The sequence below is a fragment of the Dendropsophus ebraccatus genome, chromosome 11, assembly GCF_027789765.1.
Source record: "Dendropsophus ebraccatus isolate aDenEbr1 chromosome 11, aDenEbr1.pat, whole genome shotgun sequence".
Lineage (NCBI taxonomy): Eukaryota > Metazoa > Chordata > Amphibia > Anura > Hylidae > Dendropsophus > Dendropsophus ebraccatus.
Window position 1 is genome coordinate 60270808 of NC_091464.1, and position 12893 is coordinate 60283700.

Here is a 12893-nt window from a genome sequence, read left to right on the forward strand (position 1 = left end):
AGTTATATCTGGCACCACGGAACAGCGTGCTGGCACGCTGTAATTCTTCAACATATTATTACATCATGGGTGGAATGGGTTTACATGACATGTCTTTAAGTCAGCTATGTGCCCTGCTTGGTGTCGAGGTGGCCCCCTCTACCAATAGTACTATAATCTGGATCTGCTATCAGAGCACAGGAGATGGCCGCCCACGTAACATGCACAGAATATAAAAGAAAAAAATCTACAATCAGGCTGAAGATGAAGATTCCAACAAATGAATATGTATCTAGGTGACATTCCCTTTAAATAAAAGCTTTTATTCATTTAAAGCAAGAAACAATGTATGTTACGTTGGATGAGGCGTGAGATAGACTTTGAGTTTGCTTGATGCGATTTGTTATGTAGTAATAAATGGCGGCACGCGGCGTCTGTGGACGACACTACGTCAGGTGGGGTTGAATCACTGGAGCTGGAATCTACTGTACATATTGACACGGGGACGAAGCCGATCAATCAGTGCAGGGAGCCAATATTCCTGTTCTGTGCTCTATTGTATTACCAGCCCGGGAGAAGTCATAAACATGTTTTCGGCTTTTCTTTGAAACTGTAACAGGAGCGATGAGTTAATAAATGACAAGGCTGCGATATTACCTGGCAGTTCTTCGCACAATCTGCTTCATTGTCTACATCAGCAATAACCCCTTCGAGTTATAGTGTATTTCTGGGTGTCACAAGCACAGCTATTTCTCTTGCACAAATAGCGCCACTCTTGTCCCCAGGTTGTGTGTGGTATTACAATTCAGAACTATTCACTTTAATGGAACTAAGCTGCAGAACCCGCATCCAAACTGAGGACAAGTGTGGTGCTGTTTCTGAAAGAAGGCAGCCATATTTTTCTAATCCTAGATAAACACGTAAACCAACCCTCATATTCGTGGAGAACAAGGGCCCAGTGACCTCCATTTGTCACTCGTGGCTGGTTGCTATGTACATAGACACATGGTAACCAGTTAAACACAGTTGACAGGGTGGGGGAGTTCACCTAACTAATGTACTTAGCAGACTTCATTGGAGAAGTTACCCATAGCAACCAATCAAATTCAAGCATTCTTTTTTCAAAAAATGAAATCTAAACTCTGTTTGGTTTCTATGGCTGACTGCTCCACTGCTCCTCTGCACAATGTTTGATGCTCCCCTATATGAATGGCATGGCTCACTTTCAGGGTATGCTGGGAATTGTAGTACACCTTGATAGCTCACTAGTTTAACATTCCTTCATTTCCCCTTATTGATGACTAGGTCCTGTTGGGGGTTGTAGTTATCCATCTGCTGGAGTCCTATAGTGCATAATTTCCATGGGGGCTGGTGACACTCACCTTTCTTCTTAAAAGGAGTGTCCTAGGTTTCATATGGTGTCATGAGAGAGCGATACTGTGGTCAGCCTGGCATGGTGCATACCTCTGGGTTTTTTTCATTGTTGTTTTCTTGCTTTGAAACAAAATGAAATGTGCAAAATGTGAAATAAATCAGAGACTAAGCATTCTGGGTGACTCATACACAAGGAATGGTAGAAAAACCTTGAAGACTGTACACACAGAGTATTATCATAGCTGCCATGACATGGTACCGGATGTGTCATACTCTACCAGCTGGTATCTCTGGCACAGCCCATCACTAGTGTATGAGCCGCTCATTTATCCAGACTAATCACTCCTGGGGGAAACATATAAAACTACAACAACCAGATGTACTTGGTAAAATATTACATTGAGGGGTTTCCATATCTATTCTTAATGACTCCTCAACACAGTGGTCTCTAACCCATGTCTGTCACAGAAATCTGGATGTTGTAGTTCTGCAACAGCTTGAGATAGATGCCACTTCTACTTAGATTAGCATGGAATGCAGACTTCACACTCTTCTTAGAGTAAAGACTGGGAGTAGTAGTTTTCCAGCTGCTGACACCTGCTGTTCTGCACAATGACCTCAACACAGGTCACGGAGCATGTCCAGAAAACTTATCTGAATCACATCAGACTAAAATAATCTATGGTTCATGCTGTAAAGCATATCTTGTACAATCATGTACAAACAGTAAAGTAAAAAAATAAAAATAGGATTTAGTAATTAAAATAAGATAGTAGGAACAGAATGTGTGTCAGTATTTGGTTTTAATAAAAAAAAACCTTTAAGGAAAAAAACTTAGGGCCTGAGGGACAGAGCATGACACAGGGATCCACACAGAGCTATATTCATAATAGGGGCAGGACCAAGGGTACTGTAGTGTTCCAGCACAGGTGTGCCACTAAGTTCTTTGTGCACCTGGGCAAAGTAACTTCCTAAGGTTCTCACAGTGGGATGAAGGAAAAGTGTATTGTTTGTTTTTCCCACTAGATGTCTTTGTATTTCTTATGTATGTTTTTGGTACCATGCACAGCTGAAGGAAGCAATGGGTTAAGTGTTTGTGTCACATGTCATGTTTTATCCTGTCACAGGTGCAGGTCTTCTTTCCCTCTTTTTGTACCCTTTTGCCTTTCTTTCCTCTCTTGCACACACAGCCCCAAAAATCACCAGTAGGCTTAGTTTGCCCCATAAAGGGAGGTTAGTTCCTGGTGGGAGGAGTTCTCTTAGTGGTTCTGTTAGAGAGAGTGCAACACAAGAGGACAGTTCCTGCTGCAGTAAAGCCAGGGCCTTGCTCAGGCCAGGGCCCTTGGGGAGTTCAGGAGTTCTCTAGTTGAGTTGGAGAAAGAGGCAGAGAGTTTTTTCTTTTATGCAAGTAGTGTCCGCTAGCATGCAGTGCTAGACCCCTCAGGAGGAAGGACGTCCTCTGAGGATCACCTTGTCCATGCCAGGGATACAGTCTACACCACACAGGGCAGCATATCTGAGCTACATACTGACCCCAGTAGGACAAAGCAGAAGTTATGCCTACCTATCCTACTGCAACCTACGGCTATTCTGGGTAATAGTGGGAAGTCTGCTCAGCCCAGTACAGGTACCTGGGACCTCTTACTATCCTCACAGGACAGGTATTTTGACACCGTAGGGCATAAGGTAGTCAGATCAAGGTTATCTATACGTGAATGAAGACGAGAATCTTCTTCTTATCTTCACTACACTATTCTGGCAGAGTACACAGCTACCTTGGATATGGCCCTCAAGACGCTCCTTTACTCTACTTTCTGCTTGTCTACAAACTAATTCTACTACCTCTCATCTGCACCTGCAGTTGCCAAAGTATTATTGTATTGCAATGTTAGGCTATGTACACACTATGGAAAAGTATGGCCGTTGTTGCCATCGGCAACAACGGGCGTACTTTTTGTGGGGTGGAACAATGCCTTATTTTCAATGGGATCCCGGACGGAGTGTATACACATCGTACACGCTCCGGTCGGGATCCCGTGCGGTGCAGCAAATAACTGACATGTCAGTTTTCTGCAGCTGCAATTTAATGAATTGCGGCCGTAGGAAACCCTGTCAGTTCACACAGTGAAGCGAGCTGCTCCGGTCGCTTGCTTCACTGTGTGCTATGGGAAGCTCTGATGCGGGCACGCATCAGAGCTCTGCGGCTGGAAAGATCCGTCCGAGATGATCCAGGCAGAGACCGGCCATTCCATGACCCGGCCAGGGTCACGGACCAGCCAGCTGTTCACGTTTTGTGAACATAACCTTATCCTGGTTAAGCTATTGGATTCTGGTCAGTTCTTGCTGCACCCACACCTATAAACCAGGCTTACACTTGGGTTATCTGAACTCTGGGAAACAGCGCCTGTTTGCCCGGAAGGGTATTTCAATGCCACTCCAGGCTACCGTGACAAGTGCTTAAGTCACCCTACATCAACAGAGCTGCCACAGCACTGCACAAGCTACCCCGGCCTAACGTGGCCGGCCTTCCGCAGTACTGAGATGTAACTTCAAGTATTTGGGCCACTGGGCCACCTAAGAGGTGGCATTTATAATACTGGTGTTTTGTTGTGATAGCCCCCCACTCAGACTCCAGGGTGCAGGTCCGACTGCTACCTCTGTACACCTGCTGTTATCTCCTGTGAGCACAGTTGTTGAGACTTTTTCAGCCTCCATGTTGTTCATAATTAGGGAGAAGGGGTATGTTCACTTTAAGGGTTCAGATTGAATGACAGAAGGCATCTTCTTTATGAAGCACAAACGTCTGGCAAAAGGAACGGGTGAACTTTGTTCTGTGTATCTTATGGGGAGCGCCCTTAACAAGTACTGACTAATCATCGCCAGCGCCGAGCCTGCTATTTACACCTCTGACCTGACTTCACTGTCTGTGTTTTTTGCTCCGTCTGACTTTTCTTGCTGCCTCATTTCACCTTCACGATTCCTCTGCAGCCATGCAGAACGGCGGAGTAAGTGCCAGGGAGAGGGAAGGGAACCTGCAGAACACCTGCTTTATTACCAATTAACAATGGCTATAATAAAGATTGGATACAGGCATACATTATGGAATTGTGCGTTGAGCGATTGTCCTGTGTGTCTCTATTATCAGAACTGCACATTCTTTAAAGATGTATCTCTGGTACCAGGATTCTCTGGGTAATGGTCTATAATAATCATACAACTCCAGCTAATAAATGATAATAGTTGGATATTAGGAAATTGCTTGTCTCCAACATAATAAGTGAGGATTCACATTAGCACTGGTGTCTAAGAATAATGGGTGCTTTCTGTTTGTTTGTTTGTTTGTTTTTTTTAACCAGGAATACTTATTGATAGCAGAGCCGCCCTTAGAGGTGTAAGATCTGTACGACTTCTTGACAACGCAAGAAGTCATTGGCTCCTCGCGCTATCAGTTACTCTTGAGACCACAGGCAGCGGTCACAAAAAGCTGCTCCTCCTGCGCTCACAAAAGGCTGCTCCTCCTGCGCTCACATGAGGCTGCTCTGTACCTCCAGGGAAGGCCGCGCTATGAATAGCAGACGTGCTGCGTTAGAAGCAAATTTTGCACAGGCGCCATCTACACTAAGGTCCCTATTCCACAGGACGTTTATCGTTCGCCTAATCATTAACGATAAACGATCCAAACGACCGCTATTGTGAAAGACCTGCAATCGTTCACCCATTTACATAGAACAATAATCGTTACTTATGATCGTTCTTGCGGTCGTCTTGTCGTCGCTATTGCGTTCGTCACTACTGCGAACGACCGAACAACATCTTATTCAATGCCAACGATTTGCGAACGAGCAACAATAAAAATAGGTCCAGGTCTTATTAAACGATCAACAATTTCTCGTTCGGTCGTTAATCGTTAACTGCTATTCAAACGAACGATTATCGTTTGGATTCAAACGATTTAACGATAAACTGAACGATAATCGTTCTGAGGAATGGGGCCCTAAGGCTGGCCCTGACTGATAGTATAATGATTGGATGTAAAACTTTCTAATACACTTCGGGGCGTAGTTGCAACTTTTCGCTAAAAAAAAATAAAAAAAATTACATTTTATTTGGCAAAACTACACAAAAACAATAATTTGTGCCCCCATAAAGTAATGCCTGAATTTTTCAATTTCCTCTCTTCCCAAGGATGTAAGGCCATTCGCTCAATGGTCCATCTACCAATGTTTCTGGTATGACTAAGGGGCAATATAGTGTATGTCTGGTCTGCACCTCTTCAACCCAAAAATACCATACAGACTAGTTTTGTAGCACTTTATGTTAATTGCAGCATCCATGCAGAGGTATCTGGCAGCATCTTTCTCTCCATTGTACAGACATGCATGCTTGGCTGAATGGAGCGTGTATGTGTATGAGGGGGAGATAACTGTGACCTAAATGAGTTGGTCAGCCAACAATTGTGTTATGTGTATAGCCAAAACTAGGAGCATAGAACAAACACTGGGACACTGTATGCTCCTGCAGTGTACATTTCTGATCGTTCGGAAATTGATTACCGGTGACTAAGGAAGTTGGATGCCACCCTAGGGAGTCCAGGAAGACATGGATACAGCCTATGGCTATATCTATGTTTTCCGTACCGATTATCGTGTAAAGAATCCCTATAACAATCGATCGCTAGTGATAACTAGTGATTTAGTAGGGAACAATTCTAACGTTATTACATTCACCGATTGCTGTTATACACGATCATTTTTGCGTCATTATATGGTCGCTAATTGTGGCTCAGGACAACCGACACCGCATGTTTCATCTGTGACTTATTAGACAAACAGATTTGCGAATGATTGATGTCATCCCACCCATGATTTTTTTAACATGTTGAAAGATGACTTTTCGTCCGTCGCTTGATTGCTGGGTGTTATCACACGGCCAGAGAATCGCTCATTTTCTGTAGTTTCGGCCTTAGGGCCTTTAGGACTGCATCCAATTTCTTCAGCCTAACATCTATGTTTTTTTAAAATTCTGGACAACTCCTTTAAGGGGAATGTATCACCTAAATGTTCTTTTACTAATTAGAATCAGATACTAAAACATGGTCTCTCATTCTAATCTGTTTCTATCTTCTGACTATAATTTTTCTATGTCACTCTTTTTACATTGTTATGGAAGCTGCCATTTTGTCTGAGGTGTTTTAACAGCATTTAGTGACATGCTTTACAGCACGACTCATGGACATAGACGACAATAGACAGTTTGTCCCCTTAAGATGAATGAGAAACATTACTGAGCATACTCTGTGACCTGAGAAGAGGTCATTCCACAGGGAGCTGCTACTGTCTCCTTTATCAGTGTCATATGTCACTGCAATGCTGTACAGATCACTTAACTGCAGCCTCCTCTCATTACCACAGACTCCAAATGGGGTGAGAAGGAAAACTGCAAGATTCAGGATTATTTTATAATATAGATAGCAAAAAGGAAAATTATTTAAAAAGTCACCAACAATTCTTAAAAAATAGGTTTAACATAACATTTTTAACAATAAGGAATTTTCTGATTACACATTCCCTTTAAGTAATTAAATGGTGAACCATCGGACTTGAATTGCGCTCATCTCTAGTAGTCATCCTTCATCCAAAGATGGGCCATCAAAGTTTTGTTGAAAAAAAAAAAATCATTTTAAATCCAGCTTGTGTCTATTGCAGTTAGTGTTTATGCAGATCAGTATAAAGGAGGAGCTGGACTCTGTCATGGCTGAGGCTCCAGGCAGCAGAATAGTTAGCGATGAGCAATGCCACGAGCCTGGTAGGTAACTGAGGGTATGTTATCCTGCCAGACAGGAGGAATCACAGCCGCCTTCCTCATATCACATGCTTAACCGATGACGCCTTTGCTACTCATTTAAAGAACAACTGTAAGCCCTGAGGACAAACTCTGAGCTGGTATTCACAGAATAATGTACTCTACAAATAAGTGGTCATAGATCTGCACTGACATCATTCCTCCATTGCTACTCTCCTGTGTCACTTTTGCAGAGTTGCCAACATTTGAATTTTTTTCCAGGGAAACTTTAGCATTGACAATGGGTGTGGCTTATTGTGGGTGTGGTCTCTGTGTGTGGCCTAATATGAGTGTGGTTTCCGGCGTGGGGCTTGTCACCAGTGTTTTTTTTCCCCAGAAAATTTTCTAGTTAGAGTTTTACATTCAGAACAACACAAAATAAACATTACACGCCCCAGGTCCCCAGTATATTGCACACCACAGTATCAGGTCCCCAATATATTACACACCCCAGTGACAGGTCCTCAATATATTACACACCCCACTCAGAGCAGCATACAGGCTGTGGCCCAGAGATAGCACTCTACTGACTGACTGTATATACTGGTAGTTTGTGCCCAAATGATGCAGCTGCACCCCATATTATCATTTTACTACCCCTTTCATCCTCCTGCCCCATCATCATACTATTACCCCCTTCATCCTCCTGCCCCTCCATCATCATACTACTACCCCCTTCTTCATCTTCCTGCTCCTCCATCATCATACTACTACCCCATTCATCCCCTTGCTGCTGATGCTCCTCCATCATCATACTACTACCCCTTCATTCTCCTGCTCCTCCATCATCATACTACTACCCTTTCATCCTCCTGCTTCTCCATCATCATACTACAACCACCTTCATCCTCCTGCACCTCCACCATCATACCACTACCCCTTCATCATCATACTACTATCCCCTTCTTCATCTTCCTGCTCCTCAATCATCATACTACTACCCCATTCATCCCCTAGCTGCTGATGCTCCTCCATCATCATATTACAACCACCTTCATCCTCCTGCACCTCCACCATCATACTACTACCCCTCCATCATCATACTACTATCCCCTAATGCTCCTGCCCTTCCATAATCATACTACTACCCCCTTCATCTGTATTTAAAACAAAAAAAGCTATACTCACCCCACCGACTCCTCTCCCTGTTCTACATGACTGAGGTAACTCACACCAGCAGTGGGTGGGGATTCCAGTGGCGGGGGTGGAGTTTCCTGGGACATACCCAGAACATGGTTTTGCTGGGGCTGCCCCCTCAAAATCGGGACAGCCCCAGCAAAACCAGTACTGTTGGCAACTATGCTTCTGTGTCCCATCCCCCCATGGTGATATCACTTTGTCACTCATGTCAAACCTGCCTATGGCAGGTTACTACTCCCTGCCACAATGGCATCACTTTTATTCTGTATTCCCTTTTTTGGGCTCATCACATGATGCCAACACTAAGGGGGACATTTATTAACTCCAGAATTTTTGCACTGGGCTTAAAAATGTCCCCGTGGCACAGACGCTCGCAGGATTTATGTGAAGATGTAATGCCTCTATATAAATCCCGTGAACACTGGAGCCCCCTACATTTGTATGGAGTGAAACTTATGCAAGCTTTGAGGTTTTACTGACTTCTCCACTTCGTAAGGCAACACCCTCTCTTCCCAAAAAATTATGCGCATTGGGCCCCTTTAAGCCACAAAATGGCATCTTTACTAGATAATGTCTCTCCTGTATCCCCTCTGGCCAAGCATTTGACCATGGTAGCCAACCTCTGTTTGACATGAGGACATCACTATGGAGGACATTTATGAAACGTCCACCCGAGGTGTACGCCTGTAGTATGCCCCGCTTGTCTGATAGGTAGGCTGGGGGAGCTTGGGGAGCGTGACAAGGCGGAGAGGAGGCTTGGCCTCCTCCTGCGCCTCATTTATCGTTATTTATGCCTGCTCGCAGGCGTAAATCATGCTCCAAATCTACACCTGCTGGAAGCAGGTGTAGATTTCGTACTCCGGGCGTGCGCCTCTAAGTGAATCCTGCTGGGGGGAAGGGGGCGGGGCCTAATATATAAGACTGGCGTACTTGTATGCCGGTCTTCATAAATTCCCCCCCTATGTCTCTCCTGTGTCCCCTCTTTTGGGGCATGACTCCTGTCCATGGTGGTTAATTATTATCTGCCTTGATGACATAGCTATGACTTACACTGCACAGAGAACGCATCAGAAATCCAGGATACAAATGAACCGTCAAAAAACTTAAGTGTATGAAATCAAAGGCCACCCTCAAAGTGACCATGTAAGCCCAGCCTAATAGTGAAGGCGCACTTTAAGTATATTAAAAATAAATAATACAAAGCCCTTTTCCTCCCCGCGGTTATTTGTAGGACTCTTTGTCAATCATTCATGGTGGATCCTAATGAAAGGATAAATATTTCATATTCGCTAAGTACAATGTCTGCAGCTTCTCCTGAGAACATCGATACGACTTCCCCCAGTCTCAGCAGCTATCTGGCAGTGATCAGCAACTGCAATATATCCATCTATACATAACAGTGATCTGATGGTATGGCTGCCTATAGACCTGCCCAATCCCACCTTGATGGTGTCACCTTACATAGCAATGTCAGAAGGCAGCCAGTAAGGAGGGCGATGTGCCAGATAGCTGGTGTTGTGACTGACAACTCTGTTATGTCTCCAGCAAGATTTATGGTCCTTTACTTATTGTCTAATATAATGTGAGATGTTACAGATAATGGTTTGTAAATGTGCTGTCTATTTACCCTTATATTGTCTGGTCTGGGGACTATAGATTATTATTTGGAGGTCTGGTCTTGGGTCTCTATTTGTTTAAAGGGTCTAGTCTGACTCTGCATTTGTTTGCTAGTCTGGTGCAAAGCTGGGTCTAATCTAGGGCCTGTATTAGTTTTGGGGTCTGGAGTCTGGATTACTTTAGGGTGTTTGGGCTAGGGTCAGTATTTGTTTAGAAGTCTGTATTAGTTTAGGGGTCTGGTTTAGGGTCTGAATTTTGGGGTCTAATCTAGGGTTAGTATTTGTTTAGAGGTCTGGTCTGAGGTCTGAATTTTAGCGGTCTAATCTAGGATCTGTACAGTGGTCCCTCAACATACGATACTAATTGGTTCCAGGACGACCATTGTATGTTGAAAATATTGTATGTTGAGACCAAAATTCTATGGAAAACTGGTTATTGATTAGCGGTGGCTGCTGAACTTGGATAAAGCCCTAAGGCTATGTGGAAATCATGGATATAGTCATTGGCTGTATCCATGTTTTCCAGACAACCTTAGAGCTTTATCCAAGTTCAGCCTCGCTCATCAAATGCCGAACGTTCGGGTTCGGATCGACTCGAACCCGAACCTGGTTTGCTCATCTCTAGTTCTGAATCCAAAAAAATGTCATCCCAAAATGAGAAAAAAATAAGAATTAAAGGAAAATAAGCATATAATTAATATGGATAAAGCAAGTCATTATATACAACAATTAGAAAGAGCGACTGGAGACTGTAAATTACTTTCTAAGTAGAAGATGGGAGCGTCTTCAGGGTCCTGTACAGATCACACAGAGTCCCAGAAATATAAAATAAAGCCACCCTCACCTGGTGCCCAAAGGAACATCTCATCCTAGCACAAAGAGCAGTACAGGACATGTAGTATCACACAATACTCTAGAGAATCGCTACTAAACATCCAACCAGTGTATGCATTTCACTAATACTGGGGTTCTACCAGTAAAATGGCCACTTTCTTTGGTTAATCATCTAGTTATTTGCATCCTGACTGTCTGTAGCATTGTATGTTGAGTCTGGTCTCAAGTTACAATGGTCCAGAAAGGAACATTGTATGTTGAAAATATTGTATTTTGAGACCAATGTAAGTTGAGGGATCACTGTATTTGTTTACTTGGTCTGGGGGATCTGGTTTTACTTGGTTTGGGGATCTGATTAGTGTTGAGAGGACTTGCCATACTGTTTGGGTTTGGCAATGTTCTCTGGACCAGAACGTTTGGCATTTAACTCCTGGCAGCTAAAGAATTTGAATACTGCCCTAGAGATTCCTGGAAAACATGGATACAGCAATAGGCCCTATGGCTACAGCCCTAGGACGGCATCTAACTTCTACCGCTGCCTGGAGTCAAATCAAGTCTTCTCAACACTAGCTCTGATCTGAGTTATCAGTTTTAAAGATCTGGTCTGGGATCTTAGTAAATCTGGAAGGTTTTTCACAGCACAAAACTAAAACCCGACCATCCCGCCTCTCTAGAAGTGGCTGGTTTTTATAACAGAAAACCTGTAAAAAAAATTATGGTTTCCTTAATAAATCTGTCGGTTGTGGTGGGTTTTAAAGGACACATCCACGACATGCCCATGGGTTTGTGGACAAAAATTTGGGATTTGACTGGTTTTTGGAAAAATTTTGTTGCACACTATTAGTAAATATGTCTGAACACTGATAAAATGGACAAAAACCTGAATTTGCTATCGGAAACACGTTAGTAAATCAGCCCCATTGACTATAATAGTATCCAAATAGGCATGTGTCCCACTCCGGCACTTATTAGGCAGTGGGGCTCCACCATTGATCAGACATTTATGGCATATCCATTTGTATAACATGATCATTCATAATTTATTCTAATCCAAAGCTTTTTAAATGTAGGGTCACACTGTCCTCTGTGTCTTCCTCCGCCATTGATAGTCATATCAGATTTGGCCATGTTGCTCCATTTGACTAGCAGCTACGTTAGTGATATTATTCATGTTCGGCTCACTTAATGACACATCCCCATGGAAAGTCTCTCCAGTAAGAGCATAAAAGGCTTTTATTATCTCCATAGAATATTTTCTCACCTTAAACCATGGACGGAAAGAATGCATCCAACCTTCTGTCTGGTTTCTCTGTCTGGCTGTCTCCATCTATCCCATTGGTCTTTTCTCATGCAAACGGAGGCGAAGCATCTGCAACCTGGCAGGCTGCACAATACACAATTGTTTTCCTTCCCTTCATCTGGGCTGTAAATAGAAACAATAAGAAATTTCCACCTCTTACAGCTTCATCCATCTGCCTGAGGTGGTTTCTTGGTTGCCTATTACTCACTGTATTTTATCGTTTCATGAGTCACTAAGGGGGTTCTCCTCTATTGACAACACCCTTTTGTAGGGTTATCCAAAATAAACTGTGATCTGATTGGGATTTGGGGGCAAATGTTCAATTTCCCTGCAGCACCACCACAGGTGAAATGAAGAATTACATGTTGTTCAGTTAAATCAGTAGGCTGTCTGTCTGCGTACAGATATGATAGACTGGATGATAGATAGGAATCCCAGATTGGAATAATGGATTTATAATGGGTTTACCATGCCTAATATTGTCAAGTGCCACATCTGTCTATAGGTCAAGTGCAGGAAATATTACTGAGCTGCAATACCACAAGCAAACTGTGGACAAGTATGGCACTGTTCTAATTATGTACAACACCAGAAAGATTTTCTAAATATTCATGGATACTTGTGATTGAGAGATCTTTGACTGTCAAGGGAGCAGAAGATGGCTAAAGTGTTCTTCTCCCTGGAGCTGAAACTTTTTAAACTCCCCCCACCCTTCTGAGATGTGGGGGGACATGTCGCAATAGTAAAACATGCAAACACGTGATGTCCAATACCTTCAGTATCGGAGACACCGTGCAGCTATTTGACAT

The 12893-nt window shown here is 43.3% G+C and overlaps 1 long non-coding RNA gene across 1 annotated transcript; it reads right to left on the bottom strand.

Annotated features, from left to right (window-relative positions):
• Positions 1-336: 336 nt before the first annotated feature.
• On the bottom strand, positions 337-12187 carry LOC138768063 (uncharacterized). The gene is made up of 3 exons (XR_011358929.1): positions 12046-12187; positions 1362-1473; positions 337-589 (listed from the first exon to the last, which is right to left on the bottom strand). It is a non-coding gene; the product is annotated as an uncharacterized lncRNA (long non-coding RNA).
• Positions 12188-12893: the final 706 nt, after the last annotated feature.